This window comes from Octopus sinensis, linkage group LG6 (genome assembly GCF_006345805.1).
Source record: "Octopus sinensis linkage group LG6, ASM634580v1, whole genome shotgun sequence".
Lineage (NCBI taxonomy): Eukaryota > Metazoa > Mollusca > Cephalopoda > Octopoda > Octopodidae > Octopus > Octopus sinensis.
This window is the reverse complement of record NC_043002.1, coordinates 74,748,964-74,771,353: the sequence shown is the minus strand read 5'-3', so window position 1 is coordinate 74,771,353 and position 22,390 is coordinate 74,748,964. Positions and strand designations below refer to the sequence as shown.

The 22,390-nt window shown below is 35.9% G+C and overlaps 1 protein-coding gene across 4 annotated transcripts in view; it reads right to left on the bottom strand.

Moving 5' to 3' along the window:
* Window positions 1-22,390, bottom strand: part of LOC115213434 (protein SMG5-like) — a 495,266-nt gene that overhangs the window by 366,258 nt on the left and 106,618 nt on the right. The gene's annotated exons all lie outside the window — the stretch shown is intronic.

Genomic DNA, 22,390 nt, shown 5'->3' with positions numbered 1-22,390 from the left:
AAGTTTTCCTGAAAGCCTCTAAGAACAAGACAGTAGTAGGCTTCCATCAGATGCATAATGAAACGTTCTGATATTATATAATATACAATACAATCAAGAAACAAAGGTGAATGTAATGGTATATGTTTTTTTTTTTTTAAATCATGATGTAAATTTTTTTTGATGTGTGTACATCTGTCCAATCCATGCCAGCATAGAATATGGATGCTAAATAATGATGATTATACTTTTTAGGTCAATATTTTATTAGACTTTATATGAGTATGTATCAAAGTTCTAAAATTTCACTCATTCTGATGACATCATCATCATTTTATGTCCATTGTCCATGCTGACATGGGTTGGACAGTTTGACCAAGGCTGGCAAGCTGGAAAGCTGTATCAGGCTCTAATCTGATTTAGCATGGTTTCAACAGCTTGATGCCCTTCCCAATGCCAACCACTCCAAGGGTGTAGTGGGTGCTTTTACAACATTTCTTGAATTTATTAAAACAACAAACAAGAAAAGAAAGATAATTCTTACAGTCAGCAAGAAGACCAAAACTGCAAGCATCAGCTTCAGAGGGCTAATATTTAAAATTTCCCAAGTGCAGGGAGACAGTTATAAGACATTTTGGCACAATTCATCTTTAGTGCCACTGATTCGACAGCACTACTAATTCAACACGGAGTTATTTGACATGAAACTTTTCAATTTTTTATCTCGTTTTATCACAAACAAAATATTTGTCTCCCCCCCCCCATTCAGAGTTTTGTGGATTAGTTTCAAGACAAGGTTTTTCCACTCGTCATAGGTTTTGAGGCACTTAGTACCTTGAGAAATGTCCTAATCACTTCTACCCACATCTTTGGACTACCACTTCTGCAAACTCTTATACACGTTATTACACACTTTTTCATCTATCTTTCTTTGCTCATATCACATTAATAGCTCTGCAATTTTTCCTTGTACATTGCACTGAGATACCTGTGGCACCCTGTTTTTCTCTCAGCCTAATCATGTTCTTTTCATCCCTTGCATATCATCCACATTCAGCACTCATGTCTAGTTACCATACAATATTACACTCCATGCAAGGCAGCAAGCTGGCAGAATTGTTACTGTGCCGAAAAAAATTGCTTTGCGACAGTTCTTCAGACTTTATGTTCTGAGTTCAAATACTGCCGGGATCAACTTTACCTTTCATCCATTTGGGGTTGATAAAATAAGTACCAGTTGAGCACTGGGGTCAATGTAATCAACTTACCCCCTCTTCCAAAGTTGCCGGCCTTTATGCCAAAATTTGAAACCTATCCTCTGGCCCCTGTGCCAGTGGCACATATAAAGCAGACACTACACTCTCAGAGTGGTTAGCATTAGGAAGGGCATCCAGCTGTAGAAACACTGCCAGATCAGATTGGGGCCTGGTGCAGCCTCCTAGCTTCCCAGACCCCAGTCGAACCGTCCAACCCATGCCATCATGGAAAGCAGACATTATATGATGATGATGATCATGATCACACTCGATACATAAACATAAAATAGTCTGCTCTTCAGAGAGAGAGAGAGACCTTTGTTGTCAATATAGAGGTAATAGATACTTGAACTTCATCCACTCCAGCCTTACTCTGGCTCCAAATTTTCACAAGATCAGCCTTTGCTACAGATAGGTCCCTTTAAATAACAAAATTAACGTATCACCTACATCTAACAAGCGTTGTGCTATTTCTGCTTGCTACTTCTGTGCATCTATAAAATAACAAACTCCTGCTGCTCTATCAACCTATCCAATACACTTTTTGTGTACCAGTTATTTTCACTGGGTGCATAGTATAGAACTTTTACAATTTCCCTTCCTGCATATAAAGCAACTGCTACTAATTTCCAGTATGGAGCAGTAGTGTTATCATCTTTTCTGTTAAGACTTTTCAGTTTTGCTAAATTGACTTCAGTCCTATCAATTCTAAACCCTGCTTTCTATTTAGGCATTTTTACTCTAATTCTTAGAATGATTTGGCTATGGGAATTAAAACATTAGCATGAAGAAGTTCACACAAGCAACCAGAATTTCGTTTTAATTTTTCTGAAGAACTACAATAAACAAGAAGAGACTGGGGAACCAGGTCCTGGCAGACACCTAATAACATGCTAAATTCCTCAATGTACTTATTACCTAACTCTTATGCACACACACACGTTCTTCATTACTGCATTACATAAGGAACTCAAAGTTACTGCAACATCACTGACTTTATCAAAACATTGTTTCGTTCAATTATGGAACATTCTAACTTTCAGATTCATATTCAGAATAGACTGGAGCCAAGACTAAGAAATATAAAAGTCCAGTTTGTCAATCAGATAAACAAATATACACCATTTTTAAGTACAATGGAAACATGCTTTATTTTTTTTTTTTATGTAAATCAATAAACTTTTCTTTTATCTGAAGCTATAACAAGTTTCTGAAGTAAGATTAATAAAGTGAGGCAAGACAAGAAAGAGAATAAACTATAACTGATATAAAATCCTTCTACTAACATCAGTTAAATGGAATAGTTTCTTAATACATGCTAAATTAGAAAAGAAATTAAACCAGACAGCAACAATAATAACAACAAGTCCAAAAATCCATTTCATGCAACAGAAGTAGTATTAGATTAAAATAACCAATTATGTATCATACTTAAAGTAAATACATTGTGAGAGGCAATTTTACTGCTGTATTCGTCCTGAGATAACATCTCTAATGGACATGCTGTGCTTAAAAACACAATGTATATTCAAGGGAGATGAAAATTTCCCAACAGAGGCTAGTGATAATGCTAGATGCAATTCTACTTCATTTAGCATTGAACAGAGTGTACTCACAGTCAATTGCATGCTTAGATGAAATTTGTCGCTACCAGTATTATAGAAAACCAGTGAATAAACAATCACTGATGATGTAAATAGCTGCTCAATTGAATAAAAATTCCTTATATGCAACATAAACAGTATTAGTTTGAAATAGCAATCTACACATCATATTTAATATCAACACTGTGAAAGGCAAATTTATTGTGCTATTCATCCGAAGTAAATGCTGTTTTAAGAATACAATATCTATCAGAGAGAAAGGACAAAGAAATAATGAAAAATAAATAAGTCTTAAAGATCTACGTAGCTGGCTCTTAGCCACAGTTATTATTTACAGAAACTGCAGGGATTCCCAACAGCTACAAGATTATATCTTATGTTCTTTGAAAATGATAAAATGAAAGCAAAGAAGAACGATAATTCTACAGCTGTTACATGAGGGATGAAATATCAGCTTTTGTTTAGTATGACAAGTATTGCAACTTTGAAATGCCATTCAATGAACTTAAATAAATGCAACATGACCTGCAACTTGAAATAAATGCAACGTGACCGGCAACATGAAGTAACTGCTTCGACGCTGCAAATTAAGTTGACAAAGCATAACAAATATACTGCTTATTATAAAGATAACCATGTGTGGTACATGCACACAGCTTCTGTTATTCTTTAGGGAAGGAAGGGAAGGAGCGAGAGGGAGGGAGGAAGGGGAATGGAAAAGAAGGATGAAGGTGGCAGGGAGAGAAGAGAAGAAAGGAAGGAAAACTCTAGGACAAGACTGGTACTTTATTAACCCAGAAAGGACAAAAGGTAGAGTTGACCATGGCAATATTTGAACTTAGCATGTTGAGAACCTGAAGGAATGCTGCAATGCAAAGTACCTGAAATTAACAACACTGCCGATCCAACCCCTCACTAACCTTTATGTGATCCAACTGCCAAACACCACAAGTCTAAAGGGTGTACATGCATACAAACATGCATGCCTGTTTGTGAGCAAAGATGTATGACAGGTTCATAGCAGAAATCGTTGAAAAGTTTGCTTCTCAGTCACAAGGGTCTCAGGTTCAATACTACTATGCAGTGGTTTTGGGGGAAGGGTCCTCTGGCATAGCCTTGCAAGTGAAAATGGGTAGAAACTAAATGGAAACTGTGAGGAAGCCAGTTGCATTGAGTGGACCTGTATTTCAAGAGCCTAGCTTTGTCACATGCACTATCACAGTGAGAATCATGTTGAGGTCGGAAGTAATTATCAACATCAACATCATTTTAACATCCACTTTTCTATTGTTGCATGGGTTGGATAGAATTCATCGAAGCAGGCTTTCTATGGCAAGTTGACCTTCCTGTTGCCAACCCTCACCCACTTTCAAGTAATGTAATATTTCCCCACTGCCATATGTTTCCACAGAAGATTGGAAATGAAGGACACAACTTATATGATGGTGATGTCCATTTACAAATATCACATGATCTTGAGACGAAGAGACATTAAAGCACACACAATGAGCTTCTTACAGTTTGCATCAAATCCAGTCACAAGGCTTTAGTTAGCCCAAGGCTATAGTAGAAGATAGTTGCCCAAGGTGCTACACAATGGGACCAAACCCAACTATAAATGGTTGGAAAGAAGACTTCTTAACCACAGTATCTGTGGAATTCTCAATGAGTAGGTCTGCTGACTGATATTCTAAGATCACAGTGCCACATAAAAAGTGGTGGTGCCATGTAAAAAGTACTGGTGTTGGTGCCATGTAAAATGCATAGGTGATGGTGCCACTTAAAAAACATTGGTGCTGGTGACACATAAAAGGCACCCAGTACATTCTGTAAAGTGGTTGGAAATAGGAAAGGCATCCAGCTGCAGAATCCTTGCCAAAACAAACTATGAATCTGGTATAGCCCCTGACCTTCCCAATTCCTGTGAAGCCATGTAATCCATGCCAGCATGGAAAACGGATGTGAAAATGATGATGATGGTAACAACTGCAACAGATGTTCATCAAAAACTGACATGATATCTATTCATTTCATACAAGCATGGAACTGGAAAGGCATAGAATCCTGAATTGAACAAGCCTGCACACATGTATGTGCACATGTATGTGTGTATGATTGTATAAATGCACATGTTAAACATTCACAAACAAAATGCATTAGCTTCTCTCTAAGAAAAAAAAAAAGAAAAACACATGCAAACACCAAGCAACCAACAAACATCAGTTATTTTTCAACTACAACTACTAGAACTGGATATCATCACAATAACACCAAGCAAAAAAAACACACACACACACACACACACAAAACAGCTTAAAGTGCCTTTCAGGTTGTGTTGTAGTGGCATCCAGTCACCCCATACATAATTCTACTCCTAACATTCCTACCTCCACCTCCCTTGTTCCTCCCTAATCATAATCACTTCACCACTTAACAGTCATAAAAAAAAAAGAAAATTTTTTTTTTTTTAAATAAAAACAAGAAAACCTGTTGACATTTTGTTTGGGAATAAACTTTAAAAACTCATGTCTCAACATGGAAGCACAAGACAAGTTTCAGCAGAAACACATGCTTTGCAAACAAGCTTGATTTACTGTTGGCTGCTAAAGCAAACAAATGATGCACTGAAAAGTGAGTAGAGGTGAAAGGTGTGGGGAGAGGTGAGACAGACAGTGTGTGTGTGTGTGTGTGTGTGTGTTAAGTGCAAGAAAGAGTTAGAGTAGGAGAAAGTGCCATATGCAAGAGACAGAGAAAGACTTGAGGGAAAGGAGAGAAAGGAAAAGAGAAATAGAGAGTTTAGTGTAAGAGAGAGTGGAGAGAGAGAGAGTTAAATTTATGAGGGAGGGAGAGAAAGATAATTGAGAGGAAGAGAGAAAGAAAGCTAAGTGAGAGTGACAGAGACAGTGAAGTGAGCAACAGAGAGAGACTGCTAAATGAGAAAGAGAGAGAGAGAGAGAGGAGAGTTAAGTGACAGAAAAAGATACAGATAGATATTCAAAAGAGAGAGAGAGAGACAGTTGAAAGAAACAGTAAGAGATGAAGAGGGAAAGTAAAATGAGAGGAAAAGGCAGAAAACAGGAAGAAAGTAGTGAGAGAGAGAGGGAGGGAGAGAATCTAATTAGACAGAAGGAGAACTGAGAGAGAGATAATTGGGGTATTCCAAAAGTTTTAGAGACCAACCTATGACAAATAAACAATAATTTGAGATTACTGGAAGGAATCAGCATCAGATACAAAACTTTTGAAACATCTGCAAGTGTGTGTGTGTGTGTGTGAAGAGAGAAAGTGAGGGAGACAAGAAAGTGTAATCTAAAAGTGAGAGATAGAGGGAAATGAATTGGAGTACAAAGTATATGAAGGACAAGAGAGCTGAAGGTGAAAAGAAAGAATGGAAGAATTAATAGATAGGAAAGTAGGGGGGTTGGATAAGTGAGAAAAGAATGAAAATAAAACTGGAAGAAGAAGGATAGAGATGTAGTAATCAAACAGTGAAGGGGGTGTTCAAAAGTAGAGAGGGAGAGAAATATGAGAAAAATAGAGTGAGAAACAAAAAAAAAAAGATAGAAAGTAAACCAGATTCCTGTCCTTTTACTTTTTACAAAGAATTGAAATGGCAGTGTACTGCTGTGTCAAAGTATGAAAGTAGACATTTAGAAACAATGGACTTTGTGATAGTGGACAGTTGTGTGACAGGAGAGTGTAAGTAGACATCGAGGATAGATCCAGACATGTCAGTGAACAGCTGTGTGGGAGGTCTAAGTGTCTATGGAAACCTGGCACTAGACATCTATGTAGGAGGTGGATGCAAAGAGTTAGATTGTGTGGACACATAGCAATAGACAGTAGTGTGAGGTAAAGTGTTTAAATTTGACAGTAGTAATCAGGTAGAGACAGGAACGGTTAAGTGCCAAATGTGGGGTTAATTGGTAACTAGGTGTCAGTAAGAAAGACAAGGGGCAATTCACATTAGAGGAGTGTGTTAGCTGGCAATGGTAAAGAAGACATGGGTACCACTGATAGCTAGTGTAGTGGGGTTCAGAGCTATCCTAGCAGGAGTCAGAAATGAGAAGGTCAATAGTGTAGCAAGATGGAGTCAAGACAAAAGGCCAACAGTTAGCATGGTGGGGTGGGGTGGGGTGGGGTTAGGTCAGGCAACAGCAGTAAAAGAACACAGATTGGTGACTAGTGTAGTGAGGTCAAAGCTATGCCAATAAGAGAGACAGAAATATTGATACTTTCAGACTGAGAGTGTGAGGAGAAGCCATCAAAGAAAACATTGAGACAAGATGACAATTGGAAACCAACAGAACCCAAAGAAGACTGATATTAAATATCATGGTAACAATTAGATCAGGCATTAGCAACTCCTTTTCTTTTTTCCATTTTTTCGAAGCAGGCCACAGGAGATGTGACTCATCAACAGATGGGTTACACTGCTTAAAAAAAAAAGAAAACAAAAACCTCAAGGTAATGTTTCATTAGGCATATCATTCAGAAAGACCTTCAGGACACAGTCTGCTCAAGACTGAATTAGACCATAGGAAATTTTGGTAAGTTCTATGGTTGTGTAGAGTAAACCACATACAGTTCAGGTCTTTGCCTTTAGTACAAGAGTGAAGCAAAAAGAAGGAAAAACAAAAAAGAAGTGGTGTTATCACCTGAGCTGTGGGCAAAATGTGAAAGCTCATGACCAAGTGGTTGTAGTGTTTGGCTAATTAGCATAAGGTTTTGGGTTCAATTCCTAGACAGAAGTGCATTGTGTTCTTGGGCAAGAAACATCATTGCACACTGCTTCAATCTATTCAGCCAAGAACAGGTACAACCCTCTCTCCCGCCAACTATCATAGTACGGCAGTTCTAGTGAAGAGCCCTGATAGAATATCTACGTCTGCTTGTGACTTCATAGGCACCTAAAACAATTAGTGAAAGTATGATGCAGGTTACCAAACCATACTTCCTTGTAAGTGATGGCTGGCTATAATCGTACTGAACTATGGATAAATAAACAAACCCACATGAAAGATGGGATTGCAAGAGTACCATGGAAGTTGACAGCTACAGGTGTGTGCATGCACATGTGTGCACACATGCATGCATTTATGTAATAGAGTTCAGAAAAGGATTCAGAAAAGAATGACAAAATGAAGAAAGGTCAAAGCTAGCCTTTTTCTTTAGGGTACTTTTTTTTTGTTTTTGTCTTTTTTATGTTTGAGCCTAGAAATAAAATTGGTGGTAGTATTGAAATGGGAAATGTAGAATAGTGGGAGGGGATAAGTTATATAGAAGGAGGGATTTGGAAACACAATATAGAATAAATAGAGTATTTATAAATGAAATATTATGAATAAATAGGAAAGAGTAAGAGAGAGAGAAAGAGAGAGGGAAACGGTTGAGGACAAAGAATGGAATGAATGAGGAAGCTAAAAAAAGAAAGAAAATTAGAGAAAGAAAAGAGTAAAAAGGAAGGGAGAGGAAGAAAGAGAAATTAGGGAAGAGGAGAGAAAGAATGAAATTCATAATAGTAAAAAAAAAAAAGTAAGGTGAGTGTTTGAAAAGAGAAGGAAAGAAAAAAAAGAAGTGAGTATGAATGTGAAAAGAAGAAAAAAAATTTAAATTAGATTAACTAAAGAAGAAAGAAAGTTAATAGAGATGGCGTTCATCTCTCAGATGAAGAAATGAAAAAAAGAAAAAACCTCGAACAGAAATACGAAGAAAATATTTTTTCCGTGATCTTATGGAGAAAAGAAAATGAGACACAAAAATACAAAAAAAAAGAGAGAGAGAGAGAAAATAAAGACTGAAGAGAAAAGGAAAAAAAAATTGAAAAAAAAAAACAAGGAAAAAAGAAAATTAAAAACTTGGAAACCTAAATAACAAGAGAAGAAACATTGAAATTGGTTATGAAAAGAAAATCTATTAGGTTGATCTGAAAATAGATTTTCTAAGTTTGCCTATTTGATGGGAATTATTTGGGAAAGAAGACACACACATTCAAAATTACATACATATTACACACACACACACACACACACACACACACACACACACATATATATATATATATATATACACACACACATACATACATATTTGTGTACACATACACACACACACAAACACTCACAATACTAATAAATAGATAAATAAACAAGCGGGAGGAGAATGGCAGTGGAAGACAAAGGTGGGGGTAGGGTATGAAGACAGAACAGTTTGAGGAGGGAGAGGTTGTTGGCTTTCATAATATAGTGAGAGAGAGAAGAGAGAGAGAGAGAGAGAGAGGGAAAGGTGTGTGAGAGGGGTAGGGGTGAATATGTGAAGAAGAGAAATTTGAAGAAAGGAGAGACATAGAAAGATAGACAGAGAGAGAAGGGGGACGAAAAGGGTTTAAAAGAATGTCAAAAGGGAATATAGAGAGAATGGATTTCTTGTTTTTCCTTGTTTCCATCATCTTTTAAGTGTGTGTGTGGTTATGTGTGCATTCTTGTTGTTGTGTGTATGTGTTTGGTTACCTTGTGTTTCTGTGTGTATGTGTGTGTTTTGCATGTGCGTGTGTGTTTAAATGTAAATCAATGAATATCAACATTAAAATATGAAAACTAAATAATAATAATAATAATAATACTAATAATAATAATAATTACAAAAAAAAAACAATAAAAATCTAGCATAAGAACAAAGAAACAAACAAATGAAAAAAAAAATATAGGAAAATTTTTGAAATCAGAATGAAAAATATTCAATGAGACTACTATAGGAAAAAGAATTATTGAATAGAGATTGATGAATTAAAAGAAAAAAAAAATTTTTAATAAAATAAAATAAAAATTCAATAAAATTGAATAGCTTTAAAAAATATGTAAATAAATGAAATAAATAAATAAATACTGTGAAAAGAAAGGAAAAAAGGAAGAGGATGGAAAAAAAGAAAAAGAGAAATGTAAGACAGAAAATGAAACAAATCTCAAAGAAAGCACAAGTAGGTGGAGAAGATCTGTAGAAGTTAATATGTAGAAGATGAATGTTTATAAATCTGTGTGTGTGTGTATGTGTGTGTATACAATGCTATCATGAAGATGTCATCCATTAAAAACATAAAAATAAATAAAAATAAATAAAAATAAAAAACAAAAAAAATCAGTATACATATTAAGGTTTTAAATTGGAAAGCATATATACCAGTGCACTCACACACACAGGAACACACATAGAAATGCAAATGTTGATGAATTCCTTTCTGTGTAGTCGTGTATGCGTGCCTATGTAGTTACATGTATGTGCATGTGTCAAGAAGAGCGACAGTATGCTATACTGCATACCTATTCAACATATGCCAGCAAAATTTCTCCCAAAGAAAAAAAGGGAAAAAAAAAAATTGATGGGGGCGATGGTGGTAGCAGTGGTTGGTGGAAGGGGAAGATTGAGATGAGCGTAATTGGTGTATGTATCTTGGTGTACACATGCATGCATGTATGTATCTGTACACATTTGTATATTCACAGGTGCATTTCTTTATTTATATAAATATGCATACATGCACACACACATGTATGTATGCATAACATATAATTGTGTGTGTGTGTATACAATGTACATATCCATGAGGGTCTGTATTGTGAATCTAAGTTTCAACAGATCCATGCATGCTTATGTATGTTTACGTTTATATATATATATATATATATATATATATATACACACACACAAACACACATATATACATATGTATATACACACACATATGTATATACACATACATACATATGTATATACACATACATACATATACACACATATATATATACATATGTATACACACATACACATATACACGCACAAATATGAACATACACATACATGTGTATACACACAAATACGTGTGTCTATACATACACATGCATGTATATAAACATGTATACACACACACACACACACACACACACACATATACAGAACAGAATGTGTGCTGTAATTATTAGAAGAAGCAGTGAACAGTTAGTTATCCAAAGGATGTTTCTCTAGCCAATTCTGATGTAATAAAGGACAATAAAACAAAGCAAACATCTTCAGCTAGAATAAACAAAGGAAAAAACATCTTAAATAACAATTTCACTTCCAGTGAACTTTTTTTTTTATTAAATGTATTTAACGTTTTCCTATTGTTTCTCTTAAGTTTACTTTAAGAGTGTATGCATGTGTATGTATGTGTGTGTGTATAGAAGAGAGATAGAAAGAGAAAAGGAAAGACACTTTATTTTCTCAGCTTCTCTGTCTCCATGTTCTCTCTCTATCTCTCTCATCCCTTTTTATTCACAGTTTTAGCAGTCTTTCTTTCTTTTCCTACCCGTTTGTATCCCTTTCTGACACCCTGCTCATTATATATATATATATATATATATATATATATATATATATATATATATATATATATTACTGGCTTCATAACTCTCCCAAGACCCAACAAAATATATATATATATATATATATATATATGTATATACATTTTGTATCTCTTTCTGACACCCTTTCTGTTATACACACACACACACCTATCATTTTACCTCAATCTTCCCATCAATCTGCATCTCTTTGTATCCTTATGTATCTCTCTCAATCAAAGACCCTCTCCTTCAATCTATTCTTTCACTGTCCCTTATTTTCATTCCCTCCCTCTCGCCTTCTCTTTCTCTCTCTCTCTCTCTCTGCATGTGTATACTCATATGTGTGTGTATGGAAAACTAACATATGATGATGATGATAATGCATGCGCGCACACATACACAGAGAATTTGTAATGTATCTCTTTCTTTATCTACACCCTTCTCTTCCACCTTATTTCTATATTGACCTCCCTCAACTTAAAATGAGGAGAAAGAAAAAAAAATAATCAACAAATAATAATAATAAACAATAAAAGGAAATAAATGGAGATGAGGAGGAAGGAGAGGAGGTGAGAAGAAGGGGAAATGAGAAAATAGTGAAGTGTTGTAAACAGTGATGGGTATTTAAAAACATGATGTATATAACAATTAATGGAAGCTGGCAAGAATGGTGCAGAACAGCTGCTACAGGGTAGAAGTGGTGGTGGTGGTGGTGGTGGTGTAGAGAAGAAACAGTGCAGGAGGAAAAGGGTGGATGAACATAAGCAGAAGGGAAAAAGAGGGGAATGAGTAGGAAGAGGAAGAAAGAAGGACAATAGGAAGAGGGAAGGGAGAGACAGACAGTTTAAAGTAATCTAATAGAAATAAGGGAGGAAAAAGAGATGATAATAGAGAGAAGGGAAGCGGGGTGAAGGAAATTAGTAAAAGAGAGATGAGGAGAGAGAAAAAGAGGAACAATGGAGAACAGAGGACACTAGAGAGAGAGAGAGAGAGAGAGAGAGAGCAAATGAGGAAGGAGTCAGGAAGAAAACAAGGAGTAGAAGAAAGCATGAGAGAGAGAGAGAGAGTAGATGAGGAAGGAGTCAGGAAGAAAACAAGGAGAAGAAAGCATAAAAGAGAGAGTGTGTGTGTGCGTGTAAGAAAAGGGAGAGAAGAGAGAAATGGGAAGAGAAAGAGTTAGGGAAGAATATAAAGTGAAAAGAGAGAGAGAGAAATAGGTGGATAAGCATAGAAAAATAAGAGGAGTATAAAGAGAAAGAAGAATAGAGAAAAGGGGAAATGGGAAATATTTCAATTGAAGCAGTGTAATTGAGTAGTTAAACTGCTACAATGTAAGACAAAAGTATCTGGGATTCAAAACCTGTCACCGGTTTTGATTTTGATTTGTCTAGAGCAGCAGTTCTCAACCACTTTTTTTTTTTTTTTCACCTATGGACCCCCTTTGATTCCTAATTTGCTTGGTAGGACCCTCGCAGTCATTTGGTCTTTAAAAAAAAGTTATATTTTTTATTACTGAATATGATTAGAAATTGTATTTATAAAAAAAACAAAACTGTCAAAATACTTTGTTTATTGTAGAAGTATAACTGATTTTATTACACATAAACAGAATCTTATATGAACTCCCAAGGGTCATATGAACCCTGCTTGAGAACAGTTGGTCAAGAGTTAAAAGAAAGAAATTAATCTGCCATCTTCACTACATCCACAACCAAGGGCATGTGTAACAGACATGGTATCTATCATTCCAGTCATAAAGCAAACTGACTGATCTGGTCATGTATATAAATGTTTAAATTTACAGAATCATGTAATTCAGACTGGAACAAAGTGAAAATAACAAATCAATATGGAGTGACAAGCACAGTTACATCTGCTGGGCCCCTCTCTATGCAGGGTACATTATGAAAAATATTTGGCTTTGTGGTTAAGAAGTTTGCTCCCCAACGATATGGTTTCAAATTCAGTCCCACAATGTGGAAATGTGGGGCAGCTGTCTTCTACTACAGCCCTAGGCTAACCAAGCCTTGTGAATGGATTTGGTTGACAGAAACTGAAAAAAGTTGTGTATGGGGGCATCTCTCTCTCTCTCTCTCTCTCCTTGTCATGGTATTGCATGATAGTTGTAAATGAACATCACCCTCACATAAGCAGTATCATTCATTTCCAGTCTTTTATGAAAACAACCATCAAAGGCAGGGCATCATCTTAAATGGAAGCTGGTGACAAGAAGGATTTCCAGCCACAGAAAGCCTTTCCCAGCAAATTGTATATCTATATATATAAAACTGTAGTTGTGTGAGTGTGTGTCCCCTTCGATTTAGATTCCTAACTACTCCCACATTTTGCGGTGCAGTTTAACCAAATTCGGGTATCTTATAGTCGTGATTCATATCGAGCCCGTCTGAGTATTAGTGCGCGTCTACGATGAGTCTACGATTTTAAAAATAATTTAACATCATTTTTTATTCCATTTTAATGCATAATTTTTCGTGTGTCAATGGCAGCGGAGTTGGCGTCCATAGTCACACCTGCACCTGTTTGCTTCTCCCCCTTCTTCCCTCCCTCGTGAAGCTGTGGGGAAGGGAGTGTAAGGAAATCAACGTCATAAAGCGTTCTCAAGGAGACCAGCGTTCTTTTAGAACAACGACTTCATGGCTTGAAGACACCAAAACAGAAATGGCTAAGAAAGCCCGAATTGGCATCTATAAGGGAAGTAACTCTCTAAAAATGCTTATATAGTTATTTCCCTTACAAACCCGAGCAACGCCGGGCGATACTGCTAGTAACTCATACAAGCAAGAAAAAGTGGACATTAAAATATCGTAGTGGCAGTGATTGAAGCAGCAAGGAGCTGACTTCGAAGGTGATATGAGCAGGACTCTGCTGTCGTAATGTCTGTGCACCACCTAATAGGGCCCACAAGCATAAGCACATGACTGAATGGGTGCACTAGTAATTACCACAACACCATTTACTTGAAAATTCTTCTAATACAAATTCTGACTATGAAATTTTTTCAAACAATTTTTAACATATATGCCACCACAACTTTTAGCATGAGACTTGTTCTCTAACTGATCCTTCTTAACAATTCAGGATATACCAATTCTGATCACAGGTACTCTGAATAATCCCTATTCATCATCATCATCATTTAACGTTCGCTTTCCATGCTGGCATGGGTTGGACGGTTCAACTGGGGTCTGGGAAGCCAGAAGGCTGCACCAGGCCCAGTCTGATCTGGCAGTGTTTCTACAGCTGGATGCCCTTCCTAACGCCAACCACTCCGTGAGTGTAGTGGGTGTTTTTTACGTGTTCCTAAACAGGTAATTTACATGCCTACCACTTGCTTTCTTGGAATATAGTGGCTTGTTTGCATGGTCCTTCTCTAGAATCAGACTATGATTCCTTTTCAATAAATGAAATGGTGAACTCATGGGAAACACACTGCATAGGAGGGTTGTTTGGGAGGGAGGGTCTTTTATATATAAATATCATCATCATCATCGTTTATTGTCAATTTTTCATTGCTAGCATGGGTTGGACAGTTCAACTAGGGTCTGGGAAGCCAGGAGGCTGCACCAGGCTCCCGTCTGATTTGGCAGTGTTTCTACAGCTGGATGCCCTTCCTAATACCAACCACCCCATGAGTGTAGTGGGTGCTTTTTACATGCCACTGGCACAGGGGCCAGAGGAGGCTGGCAACGGCCACGATCAGTTGGTGCTTTTTACATGCCACCAGCACGGAAGCCAGCCAGCCAAAGAGAGGAGATGAGGAGAGAAAAAGAGGAACAATGGAGAACAGAGGACACTAGAGAGAGAGAGAGAGAGAGAGAGAGAGAGAGAGAGAGTAGATGAGGAAGGAGTCAGGAAGAAAACATGGAGTAGAAGAAAGCATGAGAGAGAGAGAGAGAGAGAGAGAGAGAGAGAGAGTAGATGAGGAAGGAGTCAGGAAGAAAACAAGGAGAAGAAAGCATAAAAGAGAGAGTGTGTGTAAGAAAAGAGTGAGAAGAGAGAAATGGGAAGAGAAAGAGTTAGGGAAGAATATAAAGTGAAAAGAGAGAGAGAGGAATAGTTCGATAAGAGTAGAAAAAATAAGAGGAGTATAAAGAGAAAGAAGAATAGAGAAGAGGGGAAATGGGAAATATTTCAATTGAAGCAGTGTAATTGAGTAGTTAAACTGCTACAATGTAAGACAAAAGTATCTGGGATTCGGATGGTGCTTTTTATGTGCCACCGATATATATATATATATATATATATATATAGAAAGGGCTTAGACAAACTGCTGTAGTTAATAAAATCACAAACAGAAAACTTTTTAAAATCATAATTCTGAGAAATGAGGTGCCTGTAGAAAGAATTACATGCATGTAAACTATTTTGCCTTCTCAATTACTAAAAAGTGGGGAGGAGCCAAAATATTTTATTAATATGTTAGTGGAGAGCCCTGGTATTTGATCAATTTGAGAATCACTAGGTTAGTTGATTGAAGCCAAGCAATGTACTTCTTGTTAACAAATGGGAAGAAAAGAAATGTTTTCTTTAGACATGTGTTCAGCATCTGAATGTATTTCATATACCTATAGCATCAACAGTATCTCAAAGAAACTGTGTTGCTATTGGTAACAGAATTTCTTTCATATACCAAAATGCGTCAGAACTATGTTCCAACACTGATGTGTGTGAATATATTTGAAATGCATTTTGTTTTTCATTTTGATGTAACTGATTTTATTTTGGAGGATGAATGGTGACATGTAGTGCAGAAAGAAATTCACCCACTTGTGCAACAACAGCATAGCAAACATTAAAGTGATGACAGTGGTGTAAGCTAGAGGTATATATATGTATATATATCTTGGCCTATTACCCAATATATCCCCATTAAGTCTCCATCTACAGATCCGTGCCTATATTTGGACTTATTATCTAATGTACTCCTGTTAAACCTCCATTTGCTCCCTACCCACCTCTGATACCTTCTCATCAGTAAATATCTCATACAAATGTATGGATTTTCTTTACTATCTAATTCATGCTAACATGAAAAAAAAATAATATAAGACATTAATGAAGACTTAATAATCTCTCTCATCATCATTATCATCACTGTTGTTTTAAATGTCTACTTTGCCATGCTTGCATGGGTCAGACATTTTTACAGCTAGGTGCCTCTCTTATCACCAACCCCACTTATTTTACAAGCAAGGTAATAATTTCCCTAACAAAGAACAAACAGCTCATATGTTTTATGCAGAAAACTGGGAACAAACGGCACAGGTCAACATGCTTTTTCATTTACAAAGATCACATATATCATGATTAGATATCAAATCTTCTGAGTAAAATTCTAAGGATTTATGTCTACCTAGCAAAGGCAAAAGAAAACTTTTCCGGTATATTCCTAAAATACATGTAAAAATTATATCTGATGCAATGACAGTAAGGCCAAAGCCTGCAGATTGTTATTGGTGTGTAGTTACAATCAATGTTACTCATGCAAATTTGTTGTTGTTTAACCCCAAGCTAGAATGGAGCCAGAAGACCTCTGATGAAATGTGGTCCAGCCGTGACTATCAGGGCCTATACTGTCCAATGAATCCTTGTTTGCATTAAGCAATGTAGTCACTGAAATACAAATGATTACTGCTAGAATGTCATAGGTCAGCTGCATCAAGGTTCATCTGGACCTAAACAATAATAGAAACAGCTTGTTCAAACAGACCAATAAAAATACTTGTAATTTATAAAGGATGAAGTCTGTTTCAGGTTTATAGCAACTAATGTGCAAAATCTATGTCCTTACGGGTGGCTGTACACCCAGCAAAAACAAGTCTTTCTCTTCAGGTCCACAAAATACTTCACCTCCCAACAGTTGCTGACTCTCTCAGAAAAACTCAAGTAACACCCACAATGGAATACAGCTACAATAGAATGGCACCACTCTTACACATACAAACATTCTAGACCATATATCATCATCAAAAAGAAACCTACCCATCTGATTGACATGGAATCACTCAACAACACACTCCAAACTCTAGCCAACAGAGATACTGTCTCTGCTTTTTCTGCTGATACAAATATAGCCCTTGGTCCTTCGAGCTGAGTGATCTTGTGCCACTCCCACTCAAACATAGTCAACTCACTAGTTCTCCTCCTCGTGTCACTCAGATTGTATTTAACTCTAGCATTTAAACAGGCCATATCTCGCCCAAATAATTTATCAGTTTTATGTTTGAACTAACCAGATTGAGCCTCTCCAACCCAGCATACAATGTCATGCTAAAAATCAACAATCACATCATCAAAATCTCAAAGATAATGTGATTAAATCAAAACAAGGTGAATAAATAAGCATAACATTTAACAGAGTAATCTGAATGTTAAAGGGTTAAAAGAATTCAGACTAGCCACTATACCCAATCCATCTTTCCAAAACATCAGTTCTTTGAATTTCCCTCTTTGTCCATGTCTTTCCTGTAGTTGTTGATTTGTTTTTGTTCAAGAAGAATATCAACTTCAGTACCCTCACCAGACTTGTAGGGCTTACAATAATCACAGGTGCAGCCCTTTCTCCAGATAATGAGGTAAAGTTATTTAAAAGGAAACAGTGGGACCAGGCTACAAAGTAGAGGGTAAGGCCTCAAGAAGTTAAGTTTCTATGTCCTCGTTTAAATTTCTAAGTGTAAATATTTTACTTTCATTACATTACTAATGACTTGCTCAAAATTAAGAAAGAAAAAAGGCATGAATGTCACAACCTGCATTTTTTTTTTCAGATAGAGTTCCACAAGTAAATAGAATTAAATCACCTATTAACAAATATTTCTGATAAGAAAAAGTCAAGGAATCAATTGTATCTTATCACACTTACATGGCATTAGATAAATCATTGAAAATGAAACAAAAAGAAAAATGAACTTAATATGAGTGTAAAGATTAGGAAGAAGAAAAAAAAAACTAACTTCTTTTTAAAACCTAGTGAATGCTTGAGGTATTTCCTATGAATTAAATTCAGTGGAACACAAACAAGATAAAATATATATCCCAAAGGGAAATGAAATCATTTCTAACTTCTTTTTTTGTTCTCTTAATATAGAGAAGTAGATTCAGATACATGGTTAAGTTGCTGAAAAACTGATGAAAAGGTCATGAGTTCAAACCTAGCTACAGGCACTGTGTTATGTCTTATGTCCTTGCATCAAGAACATTACTTATTTCAGTCATTCTAGCTGAAAGCAGGTACTATTTCTACTTCTTAGTTGAGTTCTTAACATTAAGACAGGCATCCAGCTATAAAAAAAACACTTGCGTGGATAATTCATTTTAGAACCGACCAGACTACATGTGCATGCATGTATGTATGTATGTATGTGCCTACTAATTTTCATACACATATATACAGAAAAATAAAAGGTTAATCATACAGTTATAGTTTAACTTCCATAAAGCTCATAAAAACACCTGAAAAATAAATGCAGTTTGAATTTGTGTAACATCTAAAATGTTTCCAAAGTTATTCATACAAATGAATTATTTCTATCACTTTTTGACCTTAAAGTCAACAATGCCAGAAGCAACACTAGAGACAAGTTACCTGACTAAGTTAGGGAGGAAGAGCAGCTAAAAGTATCAGACTTTAAAAATTTCTACTTTATAGCCAGCCAGGATATAAGAACATTGATAAGAAACTGCACACCCAAAAACTTAAATAAATGATATGGTAAATAAAAATTTAGCTACTTATTAGATATGCTGAGAAAAAAAATGAGACACAAAATTTCTTTTTCCTTCTTTCAAGGACTGTGCAGGGGAAGGGGAGGGGGCACCAACATGACATGCTGGTGGAGACTGCCGCATGATTAACCCCAAAACATTGCCATCTCAAATCCTTGAACTCATAGGGCTGATTACCCAGTTTCTATAATGCATAAGTGACTGAGCTCACAACATCGTCACTGAATGAGACACCAGTCCATTGCAAACAAGAGTGGACTGGAGCAATATGAACTGACATGTTTTGTTCAAGAATACAATGTATCACCTGGTCCAGGAATTGAAACCACAACCCCCTGGTTCTGAGTGCAACATCCTAACCACTAGGCAACACGCCTTCACCAGGCAGAGATTGTTGCATCATTAAACAATATTGTAAGGTATTTCTCATATTTTTGTAATGCAGAAAATCCTAAGAGTCAATTGAACAAACAGCACCAGTTGTGTGGTTAGTAATTTTAACTGACCCAGGTAGAAGGGACAAAAAAATTCAACTCTCGTTCTTTGAACCCTGAACAGTAAATACTAAAAGGCAATGACAATATGCCACCACTCTTACTTCTCCAGAACTAAATTTGTAAATAGGCTGCTAAATTAACCAATGGTTTACAATCAAGTAAACATGGCAGTTTGTCTTCACTGTCAATATTTGCTTCTACATTCACCATCACTGAAGACTAGGTCTTTACTTCCAGTTGTGTCAGTTCTAACCCAACCTTTGTTTCGATCTAGAAGTCTTGGAAAACAAAAATAAAGTTTCTTGCTTTGTTTTGTCTGGTTTTGTTTCATTTTTAAAATTCAGAATGTGAAGAAAACATTACAGAACAAATTAGTAATAATTTATGATTTAATTCCTGCTTATCTGCTAAAATAATTCTAGGGATAAAAACATGAACCTAAACCTGCAGATCTTAAAATAGAAAGCTCAAATTATTGCACTGATTCTGAATAAATTAAATGCATTAAATACACGTAATTTACTTGGATTCAATCAGATTAATTAAAACCAATAGGTGTAGCAGTAGAAAAAAAAAAGAGTTACTTTATTTAATAGCATAAAATGCACTTGGGCATATTAGTTGCACCTCAATTTCAGCAGCACATGTTCAGGAAAAAAGTTTTTTGAGCATTAAGTATGTTATATAGGACCGACTTTCGAAATAGGATCAAAGGTGGTTTTATTGGAGACATTTTCTGAAGAAAAAGTGCCATCAACTGAAGTCAAGTTATGACTTCAAATCCCGTCACAGGTATTACTATAAGTCAACAAACATAAAAATGCTTGCCATGACTACAATTCTTATACATCACTGTATAACCCTTTAGTGTTTGAATTATACTGTTGTTTTGAATTAGCCCAGCATAATGTCATAACTCTGAGATCTCAACAATGTAATTGTTTTTAGAATGACATATTTGCAAAGGTATGAGAGGTCAGATCTGACCAGTATGAACATAAAACAGGAAGAATATTTGAGCCAAATATGACCAGTTTAAATGCTAAAGGGTTATGTGGTAACAATTAAGAGTGGAATGGAATCATGAATTAAAGCTGATCGAGCAAATCATACACACATCTGAATTAGCAGCAATACCTAACAAATGGTAATGAAACAGTGAAAGGAAATGAATGCTCGGCTATATATTTGTTGACACTGTAGACAAGTCATGTAAACCCTCAGGGTCATGTTGACACTGCAACTGTGACAGAAAGGGTACACAAACAAAAGAATCAAGGACTTTAAATTGACATTTAAAATCAGAATAGATTTTTGTTTTGTTTTGTCCTTTTAGATAGATACAACAATATTTTACATGGAGTTGATAGACACAAACATACATGTATAGTTATGTATTATGTAACACATACATAAACATCCATAAATACATATATATATACACACACACATATACATAGATACATATCAATATATTAATACATATATCGGTGTTCAACATATATATGCATATGTGTGTTTGTATCTGTATGTATGTGTGCATGTATGTGTGTGTGTGTATATATATATATATATATATATATAGATCTCATAAAACAAACACTAAAAGAAATAACCTCTTCCAACAACATTTTAGTTGAAGGAATGAACATCTTGTTAATTATCTATTATACAATGCATTTGAAAGCCAAAGAGCAATTTTATTAAGAATGAATATTATTTAGATCGGTAAATAAAATGTTTTAACAAAACACGCAAATTATGTTCAGTGGTGCACCATGCAGTTCAATTGTAAGAATAGTTTCATAGTTGAAAAGATATATTATAATTCATAACAATAAAAGAAAAATAAAGAAAATAGCAAAAATAGAGGAGGGGTGTATATTACACTTGAATTAAGTCTATCAGTTGAGAACAGCAACAAAGGAAGGGAACAATTGAAGCTAGTCATACAACATTCTATCAATTTAACACTGCGTTACTATGGGATCGTAGGAATGTGAGAAAAATTGCCTTGCAGTATGTTGTTCTGAGTCTACATGTCATGAGTTCAAATCCTACTGACGTCAACTTTTCTTTACATTCTTTCATGGAAGGAGGGCAGGGTCAATAAAATAATGTACCAGTAATGTACTGAGGTTACTATATTTGATTATTTCTTTTTCCTGAACTCAAGGGGTTTAGCCTATGTTAGGAACAGTAATTATTATTATTATTATTTTGAGAAAGGGGAGCTATCCCAAAGCAGACACAGAACCTGGCACAGCCCTCTGGCTCATCTATTAATTAAATGATGATGATGATGAACATCTTGCTTCCCTGGACATGGACACATTAAAGCTCCATCTGGCAACTGGCTTGGTAGTCACCTGCAAGATTATCCACCATCTTTCCAACAACCTTGGGCACCTTTTTGAATTTCATGTGTCTAACACTTATGGATTTGCTTACAAAATCAAAAAACAACAGAGCACCCATGACTTTCAGAAACATTTTATCATGCTAAGAATTACTGAAGCATGGAATAAACTACCTGCATCAGTTGTTAGCTACTGAGATACTACATCCTTCAACACTTCCATACTTCCTGAAATTCACCAACACTACACCTTTCTACACCCATTTCTTCTTCTTCCCACCCCCTTTTTTTTTAGACTTTTTCACTGTTTACTGCTTGTGCATATTCTATCTACTGTTCATGCAGTTTTGGTTACTTTTTCTGATGAGTTGTAATGCACCTGAGCACTAGATACAACAAGTTCATTATCATATTCTTTTATTTGTTTCAGTCATCTGACTGCAGCCATGCTGGAGCACTGCATTTAGTTGAACAAATTGACCAGGGACTTATTCTTTATAAGCCTAGTTCTTATTCTAATAGTCACTTTTGCCGAACTACTAAGTTACAGAGATGTAAACCCACCAACATC